The 22473-nt window shown below is 28.6% G+C and overlaps 1 protein-coding gene across 4 annotated transcripts in view; it reads left to right on the top strand.

Moving 5' to 3' along the window:
* LOC111685298 overlaps nt 1-22473 on the top strand; it is a 114134-nt gene that overhangs the window by 6812 nt on the left and 84849 nt on the right. The window lies entirely within an intron of this gene.

Below are 22473 nucleotides of genomic sequence, written 5' to 3'. Positions count from 1 at the left end.
GCATTTCATTTCATGTCAAAATGTTGTTTAATATTCTAATATTTTAATCTGAAACCAAAATTAATGTCTTAATTTGTGAGTGTGTATGTGTTTTGAATGTTGATGTATTTAACATAATTTGAAACTTGTTGTTATAAATAAATACCTCTGCTCATGTATCATACACAAGTGAGCTGAAAATTATATGTGACATTTTAGTTCTAAAAGACAAATAGATATTTCTTGTTAGTTGTTGTAACCAAAGAGGTCCAAGATTATGTACCTATATTTCTATGGACCTTATTTTATTTTAAAATATTTCTTATTAAGGTGCAATTTCTTCGAATAAAACTTAAACGCACTTATTTTTTCCGCTCTAGTGTATATGCGTACATATAAATGTATGCGAATAAATTAGTACATGTGATAAATTAAACCACATACATAAATGATAAAACACATGAACACACACATACAGAACGCATAAGTAATATGTTAATTTTGACATTGCTCATACGCTACAGTACACTAAACCTGTACGTGTTTCTTAATTTATAAACATTTAAAGAGGGAATTCTCTTTACCATTAAGGATAGGGGGACTAAACGAAAATAAGAAGATTCAACCAGCAACCTACACACACACACAAACAAACCACAATGTCTAGAGAGAAAGAGATAAAAACAAGTAACATAACAAAAGCTGATGTCTAACAATTTATAATTAAAGTAAACAAAAAAGAAACTTCCCCTTTTTAACCACAAAGCTTTAAAAGTAAGCACTCATACAGGCTTATGAAGTGACATACATATACAGAGAATGTTGTTAACAATAAATTATTTTGTAAAAAATAAAGTGGAATATTTAAAAACAGAATAATAATGTATGCTAAGGCAAAGGAGAGGTAAACCAAAGGAAAATATTTTGGTTTTAAGGTGGATTTTTACAAATAAAATTGTTATAAAATCAAGAAAATTTTCATATTAAAAAGTGAATTACATATTTTGTTAAATTAATTTAAAACGTTTTTGTCACTAAACTTTATTATTTTTACACCCTAAATAATAATAATGGCTAAAAACTGGTAGAAACTTGTAATATCGTAATACTCAACAACTTAGTGTTTGACCATGAATACCGATTTGGGAAATGGTTAGAGGAAAGTCCGTTGGAATGAGAAATGACCTAGGATGTATATTACAGATGATACAAAGAAATGCACACATGCTGCTAACGGGCAGCTTTATGAAGGAAGTATTGATCCGAAGCTTTGAACTATGTTTCACTGATGTATTAGTTTTAGAATTTTCAATCAGTGTTTCTAACTCATCATTAATACCGATTTGGAAAATGCTTAGAGGAAAGTCCGTTTGAATGAGAAATGACCGAGGATGTATATTACAGATGATACAAAGGAACGCACACATGCTGCTAACGGGTCAGCTTTATGTAGAAAGTATTAATCCGAAGCTTTGAACTATATTTCACTGAAGTGGTAGTTTTGGAATTTTCAATCAGTGTTTCTGAGATATATACTATCTATAATAATATCGCCGATATACATATATATTTACCAAAAGTCTGATAATAACAAATTTTTTTAATAGCCCAGTAAAATTATTAAAAAATTGAACAAACTAAGGAATCTAAGAAAGCTTTATGAAAATTGTTTTTGGATCCATATTAAAGGCTTTAGAGTTACCAAGATGTTGGTGTCAAAGTTTACAGATTACAAGGTTTGGAAATGAAAGTCAAAAAATCTGGACTTTATAAATATAACATAAATCAATTGAATTTAATCAAGAAAAACTAACTCTAAAACACACAGAGAAAAAACATGATTGTGGTGATTATGTTCTAAGAGCAACATATTATTGTAAAAATTATGATTGTAGTCTAAATAAATTATGGTTATTGTAACAATTTTACAATATTATATGATGATTAAACACAGTTGAAATATTTCATCATTATATATTTAATTTACCATAACGAACCAATTTGATCATAATTTTGTTAAAAAATATGTAACGAAATAAGATTTATTTTGTTTATTGAATAAGTAAAATTACAGTTTCATATATAACACAATTCACAAATTTCAATTTAGTTTACAAACACATGATTACTTTATTCTATACAAAGTAAAATACTTATATTTCTAATTCTATAAACCAAATGAGAATTATTTCAATTCATTTTTTTGTCGCGTAAAACAACACTCACAGTAAAACCAATCTGTGTGAGGTGTGAAACTAAAATTTTTTGTTGTTGTACCAGCAGACATAGAACAACATAACATATAATGGGTATATGGAAGTTTAAATGTTTGTAAATAACATAATATGTTTTCAAGGTTATCATTATTTAGTTATTGAAAAATAATAATGTTTCAGTGAATCATACTTAAGTTTACAATTGCCATGAAGATGAAAATGATTACAGTAACAAAAATAGTGTTTAAATCGAATGAAAACAACAATTATATGCTTTTGATAAAAATATATTGTTAAAATGAACATAGTTTAGTTATAGAAACCATGCCGAACCATGTTTTTTCTCTGCGGATTCTCACTAAGTTTGGACAGGAAATAATTCTCTTAATGGCCAGGAGAGAAAGGCGTTGGAGTTATAGAAGTTAGTTAGTTAGTTAGTTAGTTAGTTAGTTAGTTAGTTAGTTAGTTAGTTAGGCTGTTCTTTTACAATTTTAAATATTTTGCTGGTGTAATTGTAATTTAAAATTTTACCTCAGACCTTCACCTTATAATCAATCTTCTAGACCTTCTTAATTTTACTAAATACATAAAAGAATTGCTGCAAACAAACTGACAACTTCATTACCATGCAACTGCGATAAAGACCTCCTTAATTTTTGTTAGCAAACTTGTCTGCACTGACTTTGGCCTTTAATTTGTTACAAAACAAATACGAAGAAAAAATATAACCCCTTCTAGGCCAACTGCAACCTATCTCGGAAATTTTAATAGCAAGTATTCATGGTACAAAAACGAAGTTATACCTTTCTTAGAATTAACAAATTTTCAGCTGTATAAGTAATGCAAAATCCTAAAATTTGTTTCGATCCTATTACTAAATTAAATTTTTTTTCTTAAATTGTAGCAGCAATTAGTACGCCTCTTCTGCAATGGGTTAAGGTTGTTATAATAAAATTTCCAAAGTAACAACATGATTTTAATTGACAGTAGAGCATGTAAAACACTTTATTCGAAGTGCTAAAAAGATGGCACACACATTGACAGCCATATCTGAGGCATGCCACACGTAGAAGCCACCAGACACACATACAAAAGTCACCAACTTTTTGGCAACTTTTTATAATATTACAAGTGAAAAAATCAATTTTTTAAATGAAAACAAAATATGGCATGTGTTTCTCTTTAAAGCAAAACAAAAAATATGCGAAACAAAGAGTGTTAATTTTAACAACAAACTTTTTTCTTTAAAATTTATTTTGTGCAGGAAAAAAAAGTTAAGCAAACTGAATAAAAACCATTTAAGGACTTATTTTTCGTTTTTATCTTTCGAAACAATAAGAAAGTAAAAATAGGAACAAAATAGAAGTACTAAAGTTTAAGTGATTTAAAAAGCATAAAAGACAGTGAATTCATTTTATTTAATTTTTCCCCTTTTTGCCAACGAAAGAAAATCTTATTATTACAGTCATTAAACGAAACAATACAAAACGTAGAGTAAAATTGTTTACAATTAGGAGCTTGAAGGTACTTCAATCCTTGCCATACACTTTAAGTATTTAATAGAATTTAGAAAAAAAATGTTCTTTAACAATTTTCTTTCAGACAAAAGGATTATTTTTCTTGTATTGGTGTGTGATATTTTTGTTTATTTTGTCTATGAATGTGTGTGCTTTAAATAACTACAAAAGGGTTTAAGGATCACAAGCAAAACAAACAAAGAAAAGGGATTTTTAAGTAGTATGTGAAGCTTTTAAAAACAAATCACTTTCAATTTCAAATATGTTAAGTGATGGTCACAGTTTTATTTTATATTTTATTGTAGTTAACCCTTTTTTCTTAATTTAAATGTGTTTTTTATTTAAGGGTATTTTACTGGAAATTCTTAAAAAAGCTACTTATTGCTTTAATTTATATGAGAGAATTTAAATCAATTTTTAAGAGATTTGGGGGGCAAAAAAGGAACTGAACAAAAAAATAATTAAATTATACTGTAACATAAACGAATAATTATTATATTCATGTGAAAGGTGTTACAATAATAAATTAATTATATATCAAACACAAATAGGAAACTGTAGTTAGGTATGTCTAACCATATGAAACCCTGCACCAGTGATTATGTTTAAAATTTGTATTATTTTTGTTAATAATAAAGAATAAAGCATTAACATACTTTTATTTGTGAATAAAAGTATGGAACTAGAGCAGAACTGAACTAGAACTGAACTAGAACTGAACTAGAACTGAACTAGAACTGAACTAGAACTGAACTAGAACTGAACTAGAACTGAACTAGAACTGAACTAGAACTGAACTAGAACTGAACTAGAACTGAACTAGAACTGAACTAGAACTGAACTAGAACTGAACTAGAACTGAACTAGAACTGAACTAGAACTGAACTAGAACTGAACTGGAACTGAACTGGAACTGAACTAGAACTGAAAAATGGACTCATGGAATGAATGTGGATTGATTGATAATATGGGTAAGGGATCAATATTTGTGTATGTTCAAATCATAACACTCCTTCCACGACAGTTCTGTTCCATTTTTAAATCTTAATTAAATGTTTAACTAAAGCGTACAATTTTATTTTTTCTATTTATTATTTTATAAAACTATAAGTCAATATTGACATGTTTTTATAAAATAATAAAAACAATATAATATTTTTCCTGCATTATGCAAAAAAAATTTAAGCTAATTTCTTTATTTTTAGCAAAATATAAAGTTGAAAAAAAAAACAGATTTTTTCTCTAAATTGGATTTTCAAACAAACATAGAAAATATAGCCAGCGGGTTTTTTGTAGTTTTATTTACAGCATAAACTGTTTAAATTGGAAAAATAAGCAAAATAAAAATTGAGTAAAAATAAAATGCATAAAAATATGTTTTTTTTCATATGCATTTTGTTAATATTATTTTTAGTTGCAAACTATGAAAACAATAAAAGAGAAGAAAACTGAAATTTTCCAAAAAAAGATGAAATAAATATAAAAAAGTTTTCATTCTGCGACGGAAATTGAATATATAAGAAATATATCCTTTACATTTGTTATAAAATGGATTTAGGAAAAAAATTAATGGAATTGAAATACAATGTCACATGTGTAGAGGTGGCTGTAGGTGGTAAGGTTGTGTTTTTTTTAGATTTTATCATTTTTTCGAAAATGTAAACAGATTAGATTTAGATAACTTGTAAAAAAAATCGCATATGAAAGGATTTTATTTGTTGTGCGGTTATAATATTGAAAAAAAAGTTTAGTTCTTGGTAAAAAACAATTTTTTTTTAGAATATTATACAAATATACAAAAACTTGCGAGATCGTATAAAGGAAATGGAAATTGTCAGGAATTGTTAGATAGTAGTTTCTAATAGGATAACGTTGTTAAATGGGACATATGAAAAGTCCTGTGGGCATCCTCTTTTATTTATTTATTTTTTATGGAGCTCCTTTTTATTACAATTATACCTTATAGACTTTTATACAATGTATGTATATAAATATTTGTATATATAATTGGACCATTAAACAGTTCGATGCAATGAAAACGTAACATTGGCTATGGAATTCCATAAGGCTTTTTGTGTTGGTCAGTAATTTTACAGGTTAACAGGTATAACTATTAAACATTGTGTGAGTGAAGGACGTGCGGAGAGATCATTAAAACTATGGAAAACATTTAACATTGCCAGGCTGAAGTCGAAACGATATTTAAATAATTTGACGGTATTGTTTGGATAGAAAATTTTAACATTTCAAGGAATTGCATGCAGAAAACGATAACTCCGTTCATATATAAAGAATACCACACAATCAGTTGCCCGTAGGACTGGCTGGTCAGTTGGTTGAGGTACCTTCGGAATCCATGTAGTGGCTGTGGCTTAAACACAAGTTCGCGGGAAGAGTATGTGGCAGTTTAAAGACTGATGTAAAGTATGGTCAAAATTTCGGGATAAGTTTACTGCTGTTGTCAAAAAAAGAGATACTTCACAGAGGAGTGACTGTGGACTAAGCGTTGGAAATAGATTGGGGTCAATTGTATATGATACGGAATGAATGTAGAGTTATACGGGCCGGTACGGTATACTTAAAATGAGTGTATCCCCAGCAGTTCGACAAAGAGCAAATGCATACAAAAAAGGCAGTAATTTCCACTAATAGTTACCCACCTGGATGATCGTAATTCGTATATTTTGGGGCATTCGTCACGAATGGACCCTTTGTAATCGAGAATGAAGACAGTCGTCACTTTAGTGTCCCCTTTGTAAGCGGGAGCGAAGACAGTCGTCTCCTTACTGTCCTCAAGAAACCTAGAGATTATACTCTTAAAAGTTGTTTTTTGTTGTACTTCCGAAAGTTTTTATTTTACCCATCTTTTGGAGAAATTATTACTACTTTCTACTAATATGCCACCATCTGGTTGACTTTATAACTTTCGGGTCAATAGTCACATTATTGTCCCATTTTTAAATTTTAGTTCCATTAATATCTTACCACCTGGCTGACTCCAATTCGTATGTTTTTGGTCTTTCGTCACAAATAAACTCTTTGTTATTGAGAATGAAGGCAGTCTTCACTTTAGTGTCCAGTTTGTAAGCGAGAGCGGAGGCAATCGTCTCTTTACTGTCTCTTTGTAGGGTGTAGAGTGACGATTGACTTCCTCGTAGGACAAGCCCATATTAAAATGGTCGGTCACCTGGGTAGTCAGGTGGCTAGGGGCCACCACAAGTGGTAGGTTAAGTGGTCAGTTCGGGACTGTCCCTTTGAACTGCTGGGTCGTGAGTTTTTCTCTATAAGCATGTCGGTATAAGTATATCATTGAATTTTCCTTCCTTGTCCAGCTGTGTTCAGAGTAAACTCACAATTACCACAGTGTGTCCCTGTGAGTAAGAACAAAGTTTTGGCTTATTTGATAGATCCGTACTTTGCTCTACCGGATACGTTTCTATGTGATGTTGCCGACTTAACAGATGCCATTACATCTGCGTGGTTGTAAACGAAAGTGATGTTTTACATCTCGGAAGCTTAGCAACGGGAAAGCAATGGTCAGAGATTAGATAGCTCGAGTACTTGAGCAAAATGCTTGTACATGAATCGACTCATCCATGTACAGAAATTGTAAACTGCGTGTAACACAAAAGGGCAGTGGTGAGTTGGTATTTTTTACTCACCTAGTGGTTGGAAAAGTACAGCCGGTACTACACGCCAGTTACTCACGTAAAGCACTTCGAAATTCTTGCACAGCAATACAATTCGACACGTACCAGTTTTATAGGAACCGGAATATCTATACCAAACTGTAAGAAATTGATTTATAATTGAACATATTCCCCATATAAGGTAAATTGTAGAAATTATTTTAACGCTAAGCCAGTAATTAGTGTTAAAATAATTTCTACAATTGAATCAACTGAGTGGCGAAAAATTCGACATAAATAAGTTTTGTACAACTCTCTATCTCTACCTAAATTTATGGGTATCGACGCATAATTGACCCCCTTATAAGATTCTTATTGAAAAATCACTTTCACTTCCACTATTGGCTAAGAAATGTGATTACTAAATTTATAGGAATCAAAATCATTCTACACAATATTACGAAAATTGATCCATAATTAATTTTCCCTTACTTCACGCCCACTACTGGCTAACAAATGCGATTACTAGATTTGTAGGAATCAAAATCATTCTACAAAATATTACGACAATTTGTCCATAATTGACTTTCACTTCCGAAAATAAATTTAATGCTCGTTACTGACTTCAAAATACGAGAAAAACTATCAAATTCGATTTAAAAAAAATTTCTATCAGTTAAAATTGTTCTACGGTTTATAAGTAAATCATTTAGAAAATTAACTAACGTTCATTACTGACTTATAAATTAAAGTACAGAGGTGGAATCTGACACGTAATAGTTTTTTGAGAACCAAAATTTACCATAATTAAGTTAAATTTAAAGTGAAATCTTTCTAACGACTTTAATGAGGATGGGTCCATAAATTATCCCACTATCCATATAAGGTGCCCTACAGAAAATCACTTAACTTCTTTACTTTACTTGAAAATACGAAAAATAATAAAAGTACAGCTATAAAATTTAAAACAAATAATTGTTGTATAAACAGATCAGGATAGATCCATGACATATGTTTAACATAACACTCTCATTTTTTCTTCTTTTAATGATGTAAATCGTATGTTTAGAGCAGATAAAAATAAATGAAAATGTGTTTCATTTTTATCATATTTAAAACTTAACCTTTTCTTGGTTTAAAAAATTTTTATACTTCTTAAAGCAGACTTAAAAGCAACAATACAGTTTAAAACTGTTAGCAAAAATAAGATTTGCAATAAATCTTAAACTATTAAAATACCCTACAAAAGGATTTCTAAGGATATACAAGTAAGTCCTTTCGTTTGTTATATGTAATAAAATACAGGATATGTTTCGAAACTCAAAATGAAACCTGTGTCTTAATCAGCCACACCATTCTCTCTGTATCTTAAATCTACTAACTACATACATATAAAATTAAAAAAAAAGTTACAAAATAATGTCTTGAGCATTGGTATTATATTCGACTCTGCTCTACATAAAAAAACTTTCTCTAGTTTATTTTTTTACATTTTACTTAAAAACAAAAAACGACTACGACATCATATTTTTTTCTCAATTTAACCCCAAAATATATGTACATCCGCCAAAAAATATATAAATATATATTCGGATATTGTTTATAACATTCACTTTTGTTAAAACGTGACTTTTTATAACTTTTATACACAAAAAAATTGCTGCCAGCAGTTTTATATAAAAAAAAAATACTAAAAAATTTCACTATAGAGAAAAACTAAAAAAATCATGCTGTCATAACAAATAGTTAGAGGAATACAAAAAAAAGACTTACAAATTTTATTATGTAAAAAAAGAATTAAAATCAAAAATATAATAAAAAACAAAAAAATGGAATTTTCTATTTTATTAAAAACTAAATTTCAAATTTGAATTTGACGTTGCAAAAGCACACATAACATTCGATCTAAGATTAGTTATGTATATGTTTAATATACATATATGAATGTCAGCTTACGTGTATGTTCTTAGCAAAAACCTTTATTACCATGTAAGGGGTTAAAGTTCTAAAATTTACTTACACAATGATGTCATTTAAGGTTACAAGTAAGTGAAAAAGTAAAAGTTGTAAATCGAATTAGAAAACGTTTACAGGTTATATAGATTCACAGACAAAAGGCTAAAGTAAAAAACTACTTATTCATCTACTTCTGTGTAATCCAGACATTATGTAGTAGTTATATTGTTACATTACAAATGCTATATTTATTGTTGTTTTTTTTAAATATTCAAATATGTTGTAAAATATCATTCTGTGTACTTATTAGACCCTAGGATGATCTTACGCCATCCGTACTGATCTAATGATCATCCAAGTATCTTCAAGCATTAATGTTTTTAACGATTCACATACAATCAATGCATATTATTCTACTAAGACTAATCAATAAACTAATTAATATGATAATTAATAGTCTAGGTCATTTGCTAGTTAATAGACTGGCCCATAGACTATTCTTTAGATCAGCCCATAGTCTAGTCAATAGACTCTAAAGGCTGGTCAAATAATAGTCCATTTTCTAATCGATTATGTAGTTCAAATTTTAATTAATAGATACATCTAATTTCTGACCGATACTGCAGTCCCTAGGCTGGAAAATTGTCTTGTCAAAAGGCTATTTCATAGATACATCTATGGACTATTCTATAGGTTAATCAATACTCAGTCTGTAGGATAGTCAATAGACTAGTCTATGTCAGTTATAGTCTATAGGGTACTCAATAAACTAGTCCATTATTATAAATGCCTTTTTTCATAATAATTATGTAGAAAATAGTTACTTTGGTGAAATTTCCATCTTGGTGTCATTGCAATCTAGGGGTAAACAGGCGCTACCATTACCTCTAGACTGCCGGGACTCTAAACTGGTGATGTCATCACTGATTAGACCACATATGCCATAAGGTATTCACGTAGTAGTTGTGGTTTTATACCCAAAATCGCGGTAAGAGAATGTTGGTTTAAGGACTGATAAATCACATACCTAATGGATTGAGTTATCTCTCTTTGAACAGTTTAAGGACTGATATATCACATACCTAATGGATTGAGGTATCTCTCTTCGAACAGTTCTGTGTACAAAATAGCATATGCTGGATTCCTAAACCCGATCGGTATTTCTTACCTGTTGTGAAGTGGAAAGCCGGTATATGTTGGGGAATTGTCAGGTTAACGTTCAATGATTGTCTGTCATCCCGTAGAATGATATGTATGATAATGAGAATGAAACTGCTTCGATAATAAGAGCAAGTTTGGGAAACTCTCCATATATTGGAGATTAGTACTGATTTAGTGTTTCGTTTTACGCTTCGGGAAAGTTTCTCGGTGCTGTTGCCATCTCAACAAGATTTATTGATTCATGCTACGCAAAAAATTGTAGGGCCAATTATTGGGTTCAGTTGACTTTTGAAATTCCTTAATAATTTGTCACGTAGATCATTTCATAAAAGAGGGATACTGATCCATCTTATTGGGTATTTCTATGTACTGTTGCCGAAACACAAGAGGCCGTTTCAGCAGTGTGGTTATGTGGGCTTAAAGATGTTAAGAAATGCACTGGAATGGTTTATTAGATGATAAGGATTGCATTTTAAATAATGCTATCATTCATGGCATCATAATGGTGGTCACCTTCTGGTATATCCAGATGATTGTTCATAGACTAATCAATAAACTACAATAGGCTAGTCAATACACCATATATATTCATATATACAAACGACTATTTGCGTCAAAGTGCGATACTTTTCTACACTGAAAACCACAATATTTCAAATATAATTTTATCTAATTATAAATCTCTATCAAAATTTTACACCATTACTAATTTAATATTTAAAGTAGCTTTACAGTATTCTCATTAAAAATTTATTCAACCGAAAAAAATTTCCAAAAATTCTCATGTACAAATTTGCATAAAGACCAATAGCTATTTTAATGTTCTTAATGAGAAACCAACAAATAACTATACCAATGATAATCATCGCTAATTTCATTAATTCAACAAGGAGATGTCTTTAAGACCATAGCATTTCTTAACCGCAAATATCATTTTAATGTGTATTCTCAATTAGCCGGTGTATTTAGCAGCGGTGTTCTTAGGTAAAATGAAAACAATGAAATAACAATTTACACAGATTGACATACTACATGTGTACCCAGCAAAAACTTATATTGAAAATTAAAATAAACTAACGTTGGAGGCAAGTATTTGTCACTCTCGCTTATACATCACTACCTAAATAAGTACTTACAAATAAAGAGTTAAAGTATTGTTTAGTTTAAAAAACAAATATACGAACCTGGGCTTCGTTTTCATTAGTTCGCTGTCTTACTCACAACACCACTGCTTAGTTAGTGTGCTGTGCGTCCAATAATGTTTTTCACAGAAAAGCTATTTTCTTTTTGTGTGTGTGTGTGTGAAAAATAATTGCAAGGCCGACCATATAATACCCTATACCTGTATACGAATAAAATGTGATTTAGTTTTCATAATTAAAAAAAGTCGAATTGCACCTTGCCTCAGATATACTAAAACCATTTATTGTTTAATAAAACTTTGGATATTTAAGGAAAATTTTGATGGGGGCTTTTTAGAGGGGCTAGGGTCAAATGAGACCCTATAATTATAAAGTTCATCAGGGTCATCAAGACTAGTATAGAACTTGGTTTTGCAGCTTTTTGTCGAGATACAAGTATATTAAACATAATTATAAACTTAAAAGTCCTGTTTGGCGGGTTCAGTTCTATGGGGCCTAGGTGAAATAATGGACCGATGTTAACTATTTTCAATAAACTTCGTCTACAGTACTATCAAAGATCATGTGCCAAATTTCAGTAAATTATATCGAAAATTGCGACTTGTAGTTTGATTACAATGTTTTTAAGCACAATTCGGGGGTACAGTTGTATGGGGGCTTGGTGAAATAATGGACCGATTTTAACCATTTTCAATAGGGTTCGTTCCTGAGAAAATAGAAGATCATGTACCAAATTACATTCTATTATCTTCAAAATTGCGGCCTGTAGTTTGATTACAATGTTAACATGGACGGACAGACGGAAGGACATAGCTCAGAAAACGATTCTGAGCCGATTGGTATACTTTAAGGAGTAATATTATTATGCGTTACAAACATCAGCACAAACCCAATATACCCTCCCCACTAAAGCGGTGTAAGGTATAAAAAATGTGAAAATTAAACGTCAAACATGTAGGCCATTTTAGAATTACTTAAAAGTAATGCAGGCGGTAAGTAGTGGTCAGTGAAATATAGTAGTAGTCATTGAAAAGTAAGCCCTGACCTAGTTTTTGCTGGGTGGTTACATACAAATATCCCAACAGTTTTTGGTTAAAGTAAATTTATATAATGTTGGAAGTGTTCGTTCTTCATTAAGTTGTTAAAACAAGCAGTATGTCCAAGTAATCTAGAAAGAAACAAGTCTAACTATTGTAGAATCAATAGTTTACCAGTGTTTAATGTGATTTAAGTTCATTAAGAACATATCGCTTCCTGCTAAGAAAATCTCACTTTATAATCTACAGTGGAGCACTAGCGCAGGACAGACACCCTGAAATGCAGGGATTGCCTTACAGACAAACAGCTAATTCCTAAAAATAGACCATTAAACTAGGGGAGTTGTGTAAGAAGAGACACCTGAAGATGCCTAAGATTTTCACAGAAAGCTTTAGCAAGGCTAAACAAAACCAAAACTAAAACCATGAAATCAGCAGGAGAAATAACATAGAAGCAAAAAAAAAACGTATAAAACCAAAACAAAAATAATTTAGTACAGCAACAAACAAACTAAATGAATACACTAATTTGTGCTGATAAATCATGATAAATGATGAAATAAATGACTCTACAAATGAATCGATGAGATGAAATAAATTGCTAAAGTTGGTGCAAAAAACAAAAATAGGTAGAACACATAAAATTGTTCTCATTAAGAAAGATAATATCAAATAATTAATATTTGGCATATAATAGTTAATAATGAAATATCAAACCTAATAGCAAAGTTTACTATCTAATATTAATATTTCAAATTTTAGGTTTAAGGCGTGAGATAAATTTAATCATAATTTTGTATTTTTAAATTAAAAATGAGGTTAGTTTTAAGGTTATTTCATGTCAATATTTCATAAATAAATATAAATATATAGAAAAAATCAATATGGTAATTAATTACTTAAGGCTTGGTTGAATATTAATAAAATTTAAATGTTTATTGTTAAGAATTTGACGTATGATTGATATTTATTTAAAAAAAATTGCTTATACGTATCATTAAATACAGACATTTTAATTAGTATTAGTTTAGAAATAATTGCGTTAATAATTATGTTTTACTCTAACCTTGTGGAAAGCATATTAAAACCAACGCCAGAAAAAAATGTTCAACAAAGTCACCTTTTTCTTAACCATTTATCGATCAGATTATTTTTGTTTATTTTTTTTCAAATTCTTTTCAACCACAACAGAGCTCTATTTAACTCTAAAACTGTATTTTTTAACAGTCATGCTAAATAAAAATAAACTAACAAAACACAAAAAAAAAATCTAACACATTTTTTATTTTAACAGCCAGTTTGACTTAATTAGTGTTGTTAAATGTCATTTTATATGAGCGTCTGTATACGTTTCAATCAAGGTTCGTTAATTTATCAACTTTCCACAACATGAACATTATTGTATTTTAACACGGATATGATTTTCACTTCTAATGGAGAAGGAAAAATTAAAAAAAATCTGCAAAATACAATTTGGCTTAAATATAGAGGAAAAGTTTTATAAATGTATAGTCGGTTATGGCCGAATATATGATACACTACGTCAGTGATTATATAAAAATTTGGATTATTTTTTAAGTAATAAAACATATAAATTGTTTTAAATTTAATTCCGAAATATTTTTACTTATTCTTGGCAAAAAAGAGAATTTCTACAAATATGAGAATATTCTGAAAATATTGATAGAGGAATTTACGTCTACATTAAAGTTATTTTTTGTAGAATTTAATTTATTAGTACATATAAAGAAATTTTGATTTACAAGATATTTTCTGAAATTGATATTGTATTGTGAAAGGTGATATTATATGGGGGCTAGGATCAAATTACGCCCGATCATGGCAAAAATCGTCAGTGTCATTTAGACTTCAATAAGTTAGCCCATTTTGACTCTAAAAGCCCAAATTGGGTGGTACAGTCGTATTTGTGATAGACGAATTTATGGACCGATTTCAACCATTGTCTACCATACTAGACCGGAGATGGTGATTAGTTAGTTAGTTAGTTAGTTAGTTAGTTAGTTAGTTAGTTAGTTAGTTAGTTAGTTAGTTAGTTAGTTAGTTAGTTAGTTAGTTAGTTAGTTAGTTAGTTAGTTAGTTAGTTAGTTAGTTAGATAGTTAGGTAGGTAGGTAGGTAGGTAGGAAGTTACAAACAACAAAATATATTGAACAATTCTCTTATTTATGGACCGATTTCAACCATTGTCAATAGATTTGGTATTTACAGAAATACATCTAGGCCTCTATAGGGCCTAATGTGCGCTCCTAAACCAGTGATGGGAATCGAACCACCATCTCCGGTCTACCATACTAGACCGGGATGGTGATTAGTTAGTTAGTTAGTTAGCTAGTTAGGTAGGTAGGTAGGTAGTTACAAACAACAACAAAATATATTGAACAATTCTCTTTTTTACATTTAAACATTTTATATAAAAATCTTGAACATTTTGCATTAAAATTAATAAAAAAATTCTATAAAAATTAATCGAAAATTTTCTTTAAAAGCACATTTAATAAAAATTTTCTATAAAAGAAAATTTATCAAAACATTTTTATAAAAAGAATATATGAATATAGAACATATTTATAAAAGAAACTTATTTACATTTTTCTACCAAACGAACATTTTTTGAACATTTTTTAAAATAGTTAATTATAAATAACTCTTGTTTACAAATTAATATTTTTTGTTTGTTCATGGAATGAAACATACATTTTTGGAAGGGGCTATGTCCGGTTATTAATTAATTTTTTTTAATTTTTTCCAATACGTGGAAATTTTAAGATAAAAAGGTTTTTGTTAAGCATCCTTCTTTAGTAGTGATCGAAAAATATGGAAATATGGTAGTAATGGAAAAATGATGAATGGATTTTTTTCTTGCATCTGTTTTGGGAACACTCAACTCAGAAAAAATCAATATTATCAAATTTACGTCTTTGTTAACCCACTTTTTATCAGATTTCTTTATTTTTGGTCTGATTTTTAGTAATTTTTTTTTTAAATTGAAAAAAAAATAAAAAATTATTAACATTATATTCCTGAATTACAAACTCACTGATCTGAATTCTTTTTCTACATTTCTGCTTATTAGTTTTGAGTTGATAAAAATGGCATTGATTTACAATGATTTAAGATTATTGCAACTTAATTTTTAATATTTTTGTGACAGGAATCCATTGTTGCAGAGTTGTGAGGAAGACCAGTAAATTTTTTTGTATACAAAATAACTGCATCCCTAAACATTTAATTTTGTTTTCCTAATTTAACACGTTTTAGCATTTTCTATGAATAATTCAAAAATTTTACGTTTCTTAATATTTTTTTTGAACTTAGACTGCCAAAGTATAAAAATCCATATATGTTTTATATCATCAGCAAAATCTTTGTAAACTAGTGTAATCAGTAAAAAGGATATTTATTTGAGATTATTTATTAGAAGAAAATGTATAGAAAAGTTTCTATAAAACAATTTTTTTATAAATTTTGTAAAAATAAAATTTATAAAAAAAATTAAAAAAATTAAAACAATATATAAAAAGGAAATTTCCTCTAAAAAAATATTTATAAATTTCTTTTCTTTTTGCAATTTGTTAAAAATGTTTGCAAAAACTAGGTAGTGACTTTAGTTTGCATTTACTTATCGTAATTCCCTAAGAAAGTCTTACAAATTATCTGCTATTTTTAGACATTCTAATTCATTGAATCTTTTATCTGAAAAATTTATAGAAAATGTTTTTTTCATGCGATTTACAATGACTAATTTTTCTAAATTCTTGTAAGCGTTTGTTGTCAGAGCTTGTCACTAATAACGGCTTAAAATACTATTGTATAAGTAAATTTTAACACTTAAGCCACTTACCTGGTTTTTATGGAAAGAAATTGTAACCACAAATTTACATAGAAAAAATAATGAAAACTAAATTAAATGATTATTTTTAAATTTTGTATGTATCATGATTTATATCCAATGTATTAGAATCATTCACATAACACCTTTACGTCCAAAATGTTGCCACTGAAATTAAAAGTAAAATAAATGTAATGCGCTTTAATAGGCCAACATTCACGAAAGCATTTAAATCGAATAAATTCCAAACAAATGAGTAGACTTACATTATAAACGAATGAAATGTACATTTATTTACAGTTTTCATGTCCAAGTTAAACATGGACATTTTTGTTCATTCATTCGTTCACTTACACAAGCAAAATTTCATGCACAATAACAACTAAAACTCATTTGTTTTACAATAGTGTTACAATAGAATTAAGTTTACCACTATATACATACATACATATATATGTACAAATGTACACAAAATGTTTACAAGAAATTCGCCACGAGTATGTATGTGGGTGTGTGGAATGTCAGGTAAGCTGGTATTTTAGAACGGATGTTCATTTTAAACACGTGCTGATTGAAATGAAAATGCAATTTGTGCCCGAGTAGCACTATTTACTAATGTGTATTTTCCGTTTCAATTTTTTTCTCTCTCTTTGCATTGTTAGTTTGTATAGAATTGCATTTTATTGTTTGTTTGTTTATTTATTCTTTGTTGTTTAGTATATTTCCCGTAGTATGGAATTACATTTGTAGAATTTATAAAATTCTACCAAATATAGGCAAACAAATACTGACACATTAATGCATGCTCTTGGGGAGAAAAGCAGAGTTTCAAAAGAGTTTATTAATACCAGAAATTATAATAATGATAATAATTTTTTTGAATAGTTAATTTTATTGCTGGGTTTTACTACTATTATTGGGAATCTAAGAGAAACTTCATTCGTTCCTGAGAAAAGAATCAATTGCGGGAACTTCTGGACAATTTTACAGAAACAAAAATTATACTCAAAGACAGAACTCGACTCGTTTGATATCACCGTCCGACACTCAAAATTAGTCACAAAATGTATGATATACGTCTGATGCTAAAAATTTAAGCGAAAAAATCTGCGTTTTCAGGTTTTCATTTCGTGACCCTATGTCCTTTCAAAAGGACTTCAACGTTTTAAAAAGTACATTATTCACTTATGAACATATTATGCTGGAATGGAACTGGATGATATACGTCTGATGCTAAAAATTTAAGCGAAAAAATCTGTGTTTTCAGTTTTTCATTTCGTGATCCTGTGTCCTTTCAAAAGGACTTCAACGTTTTAAACAGTACATTATTCACTTACGTTCATATTATGATGGAATTCTGTATTTCGAATTATTGATCATTGACTTATAAAATAATATATATACAGGGGCCTTATTTAATTCTGAACATGTCTGTCTATCCATCCGTCTGTCTGTCGGTCCCTTCATATAAAGTCGCTTTCAAAACTCTTATTACTGGCTTAAAGATACGAGTATAGTGCTTTAATTCTATATAAGTAAGCTTCTTACTTTATTTATCTCTCTACCAAATTTTATGAGGATCGGTCGAAAACAGATTATAGTCCCCAGAAAATCTCCTCAGAAAATTTATTTTAAAGTTTATTATAGACTGACGGTGATATTCGACATGTAAGTAAATTCCTTACAAAGCAAAATTTCTATATCAAATTTTATGAGAATCTTTCTATAATTAACCCATATGAGGACCTCTACAAAAAACGAATTTAAAATACATTACTGGCTTAAAAATGCGAGTATAGCTTAGAAATTCGATATGCAAAAGTGAGTTTATTACAAGCCAAAATCTCTTTACCGAATTTTATAAGCATTGGTCGATAATTGATATTACGCCTCATATAAGATCACCATTAAAAAACTACTTTAACGTATCTATTAAAAATTTATGAAAATTGTATATATTCTAGGCGTATACGTTATTTTACTTAATATAACGTATACGCAACATTTTACCTTTTAATGAATTCAGAATCTTGTAAACTAATCAATATTAAATGAGGAAAAATTGTGCCATTCTTTTTAAGTTATTACAATAAAAACATTAATACAAAATATGTGAAGTTATTTCCATTGATATTTTAAATTTATTTTTTTTCAAGCTATAGCTGCAGACAATATTTTACATTATCATGTTTTCATGTTATACGATATTTATATTTTATGAAATTATATCTAATTAGTAATAAACTAAATAAGTTTGCGTTAATATATAAGACAATAAAGTAAAAAAAAATTAGACTTGATTTCAGATTCAGATGTACACAATTAATCTCTAAATGAAAAACAATTTTTAAAAAATTCTTTGGGCAACAATGATAAATTAGTTCATTAGTTTATTCTTACTAATATACATACCTATATAATGTAGGTATTCTTGTAACTGCATTGATATCTCGGTATTTACATATATTTGTATATACATATGTATTTACATATGTAAATATGCATGAGTAAATGTAGAAGTGTAAGCATGACTACTCATTTTCCAATTTGTATGAACATGCATAAATAAAAATAATAGAAAGACGACAAACAACATTACTCATATAGATATACATTCATATAAATTAAATACACATATGTATATGTATACATTAGAAATGCCCAAAAAATATCGATTTTATATCAATGGGTCTTTCTTTTTTTATTAGTGTCTAAAACTAACTGATTTTGAATAGTAATCTAATCGTTTGGAATTAAGTATAAAATGGATAACTAATGAACAAAATGAGACCTATCCGAGAAAAATTGATAATATTTGGGCACCTCTAGTACACATTCATATAAATACAATTGTAATTAAAAACTGAATGAAAATTTTCTATCCTTCTATTTCTGAGGACTTGTGGATCCTATATCCCTAATAATAAAGTCTTAACAATGAGTTTTCCTTTTATAGAAAAAGTTAGACTAAAAGTACACTTCATAAACACAATTTTTCTTTTAAAAACCTGTTTAAAATTATAGTCGGGCATGACCTATTATAAAGCCATTAATTTGATTTTTACTTTTATTCTGAATTTTTTCTAGAACATTTATCATAAATATGATATCAAAAGTTCTATTCAGGAAGTACGGTTGTGTTGGGCTGGGTGAAATAATGCAACGATTCCAACTATGTACTTAGTATATTACAAATTGCATCAAATTATCTTAAAAATTTCGACCTGTAGCGTATTCACAAACTTTACATGGACACGCAGACAGACGGACGAATGGACGGACAGACAAAGGGATATAACTAAATCGACCCAGAAAGGTGGGTGTAGAGCCAATATTTTTGAGTATTACAAACATCATCACAAAGGTATAATATCCTCCACTAGTAGTGTAATATTTCTTTTTATAGAAAAATTTTAATTAAAATTCTTTTTAAATAAAATTGTTCATTTGATAAAAATTTTCTATATAGATTTTTTAAAGGATATTTCCGATGGGGATGTATTGTTCTTGTCATTCTGCTTGTAACACATAGAAATATTCGTCTAAGGCCCATAAAAGTATGTATATTCTGAGTCCTTTTTAGATTGTAAGACAATCTAGCCATTTCAGTCCGTCTGTCTGTCAGTCAAACGAGTCCAAACGGAAATAGCTGAAATATTGCACTGGAATTTTCACCTAACTCTAGATCGGCCTATAATTGACAATACTCGACATATAAGGACCCTTCAGAAAATGACTTTTACGCTCACAACTCTCTAAAGAAATCATCTATAGCGTTGAAATTAGACACAAACATGTTCTATAGAGACCTTAATCTCTTTGTTATATTTTATATGGATCGGCCTATAATTGACCCTAGCCGCCATATAAGGTCCTCTTCATAACTAAGCCAAAATCTCCCTAAGCCAAAATCTCCCTAAGCCAAAATCTCCCTAAGCAAAAATCTCCCTACCACACCTTTTGAGGATTGGTTCATAATTGACCCTAACTCTCATATAAGATGCCCTTTAGCAAATTACTTTTTGTAAAAATTTTTTTTATATAAAAATTTTTTTAAAAGTAATCTGTACTACCCTTATGATATTTCACTATATATAAAGAAATTATATGTTATAACTTATATAAAAAATATACAGAAGCACTTCTTTAAACGTAATGTAAACACATACATTCAAATTATCACATCTTTATTTGCCACATGAAACATGTCTATTTGAGCATGTGAATTATTCTTTTACATACATACACAAGTACTTGTAGTCATTTAAGTGATGTTCTTTGAAGAAAATTATTTACTAATAGATTCTAATAATACACGAGAGAAAATAATGAAATTTTCTTTGAAATATCTAAATTTCTAGGAATTACTTACATTTTACATATACAATAGATGAGAATGTTAGAAATAATGATTTTTATAGATTTTCTTTGAGAAAAAAAGCAAATTTTCTAAAAATAATTTTTGTTTAAATTTCAGGAAATTTCAAGAATATTATAAAAAATAAAATGAAAGCAAAAAATAATAGTTGAAATAAATTTAAAAAGAAATTAAACTTATATTTTAAGAATCTTTTTTTTAAGCTACAATAAATCTCTTACGCCTCTAATATTAATTTCTTTTCCGGTAAACAATAAATTTATTTCGTATTACAATTTATTGTTTATTTACTTGCTCAAAATAAAAATCAACTTTTGTTTATACTAACTTAGTATTATTCTTACTGATTTTTAAACAATAAATATTGAAAAATAAAATATAAAATAATTTTATTGCTGAAAAGAGAAACAAAAAAGAAATCAACCTTGTTTTATAAAAAAAAAAATATATAAATATTTTTATTTCTTACAAATTACAAACAATTTATTTGTTGCTCCTAAATTGATTATTTTTTTATGCATGATTACGATTGAATGTCATCAAATGAACCAAATTTATATATTTATTTTTTGTAGGACAGAAAAAAAAACAAACGAAATAAAAAGGATGTTTATCTAACATTTACTTGTTATTACACACTCACACAATCATATAAAAATTTTCGTTTCCTTGTATTATTTTATTGTTGTCAATATTTGATAGGAAACATAATAATGACATCTACAAATACGAGTTTTTAGTATGAAGAATTTTCGTTTATGGATTTTATTGTTTTTCTTATTTTTTTTAATGTCGTTAAGTATTTAGAGGAAAAAGTAAAAGTAAATTTCCTAAATTGTCCAAATATGTTTGTACATTAGAGGTGGTCATAAAAAATTTTGTTCACTAGTGCCTAAAGCCAACCGGTACGAAATTTCAGCGCAATCGGATAACGGAAACACGTGTAAAAATTTATTTAGAAGTGTAACATTGCGTAATCAGTCATAAATTTTTTGATTTTTTTTACCCACATACACACTTTTCAATACATCTGACTTACACTACTAAGCTTATAGTCTGTCAAGTTAAATAATACCATTTTAAACAATATGAATATTTTTATATATCACTCCAATGCTATCGACTTAAACAGATGAACGAATTCAAGTCAGTAGTCAACACTGACTAAAATTTTGAATCTTTAAATTTTTACACTTTATTTTAAATTTGACAGAACTACTAGGACGTATCGCCAATAGTCAGTAGTCTAAAACAGGGTAAATTGTAGACTACGGACATTGCCGACTAGGCTATTGATATAGTCTGTACTATGCACTAGACTACAAAATATACTATAAACTAGACAATAGACTAGACAATAGACCAGATTATAGACCAAACAATAGACAAGATTAAAGACTAGACTATAGACTATACTATATATTAGACCATAGTCTAGAATATAGACTAGGCTATATACTAGAATATAGACAAGATTATATACTAGAATATAGACTAGACTGTAGACTCTACTATAGACTAGACTATAGACTAGACTATAGACTAGACTATAGACTAGACTATAGACTAGACTATAGACTAGACTATAGACTAGACTATAGACTAGACTA

This window comes from Lucilia cuprina, chromosome 4 (assembly GCF_022045245.1).
Source record: "Lucilia cuprina isolate Lc7/37 chromosome 4, ASM2204524v1, whole genome shotgun sequence".
NCBI lineage: Eukaryota > Metazoa > Arthropoda > Insecta > Diptera > Calliphoridae > Lucilia > Lucilia cuprina.
The sequence above is the reverse complement of the archived record's forward strand: the minus strand, read 5'-3'. Positions and strand labels throughout refer to the sequence as shown.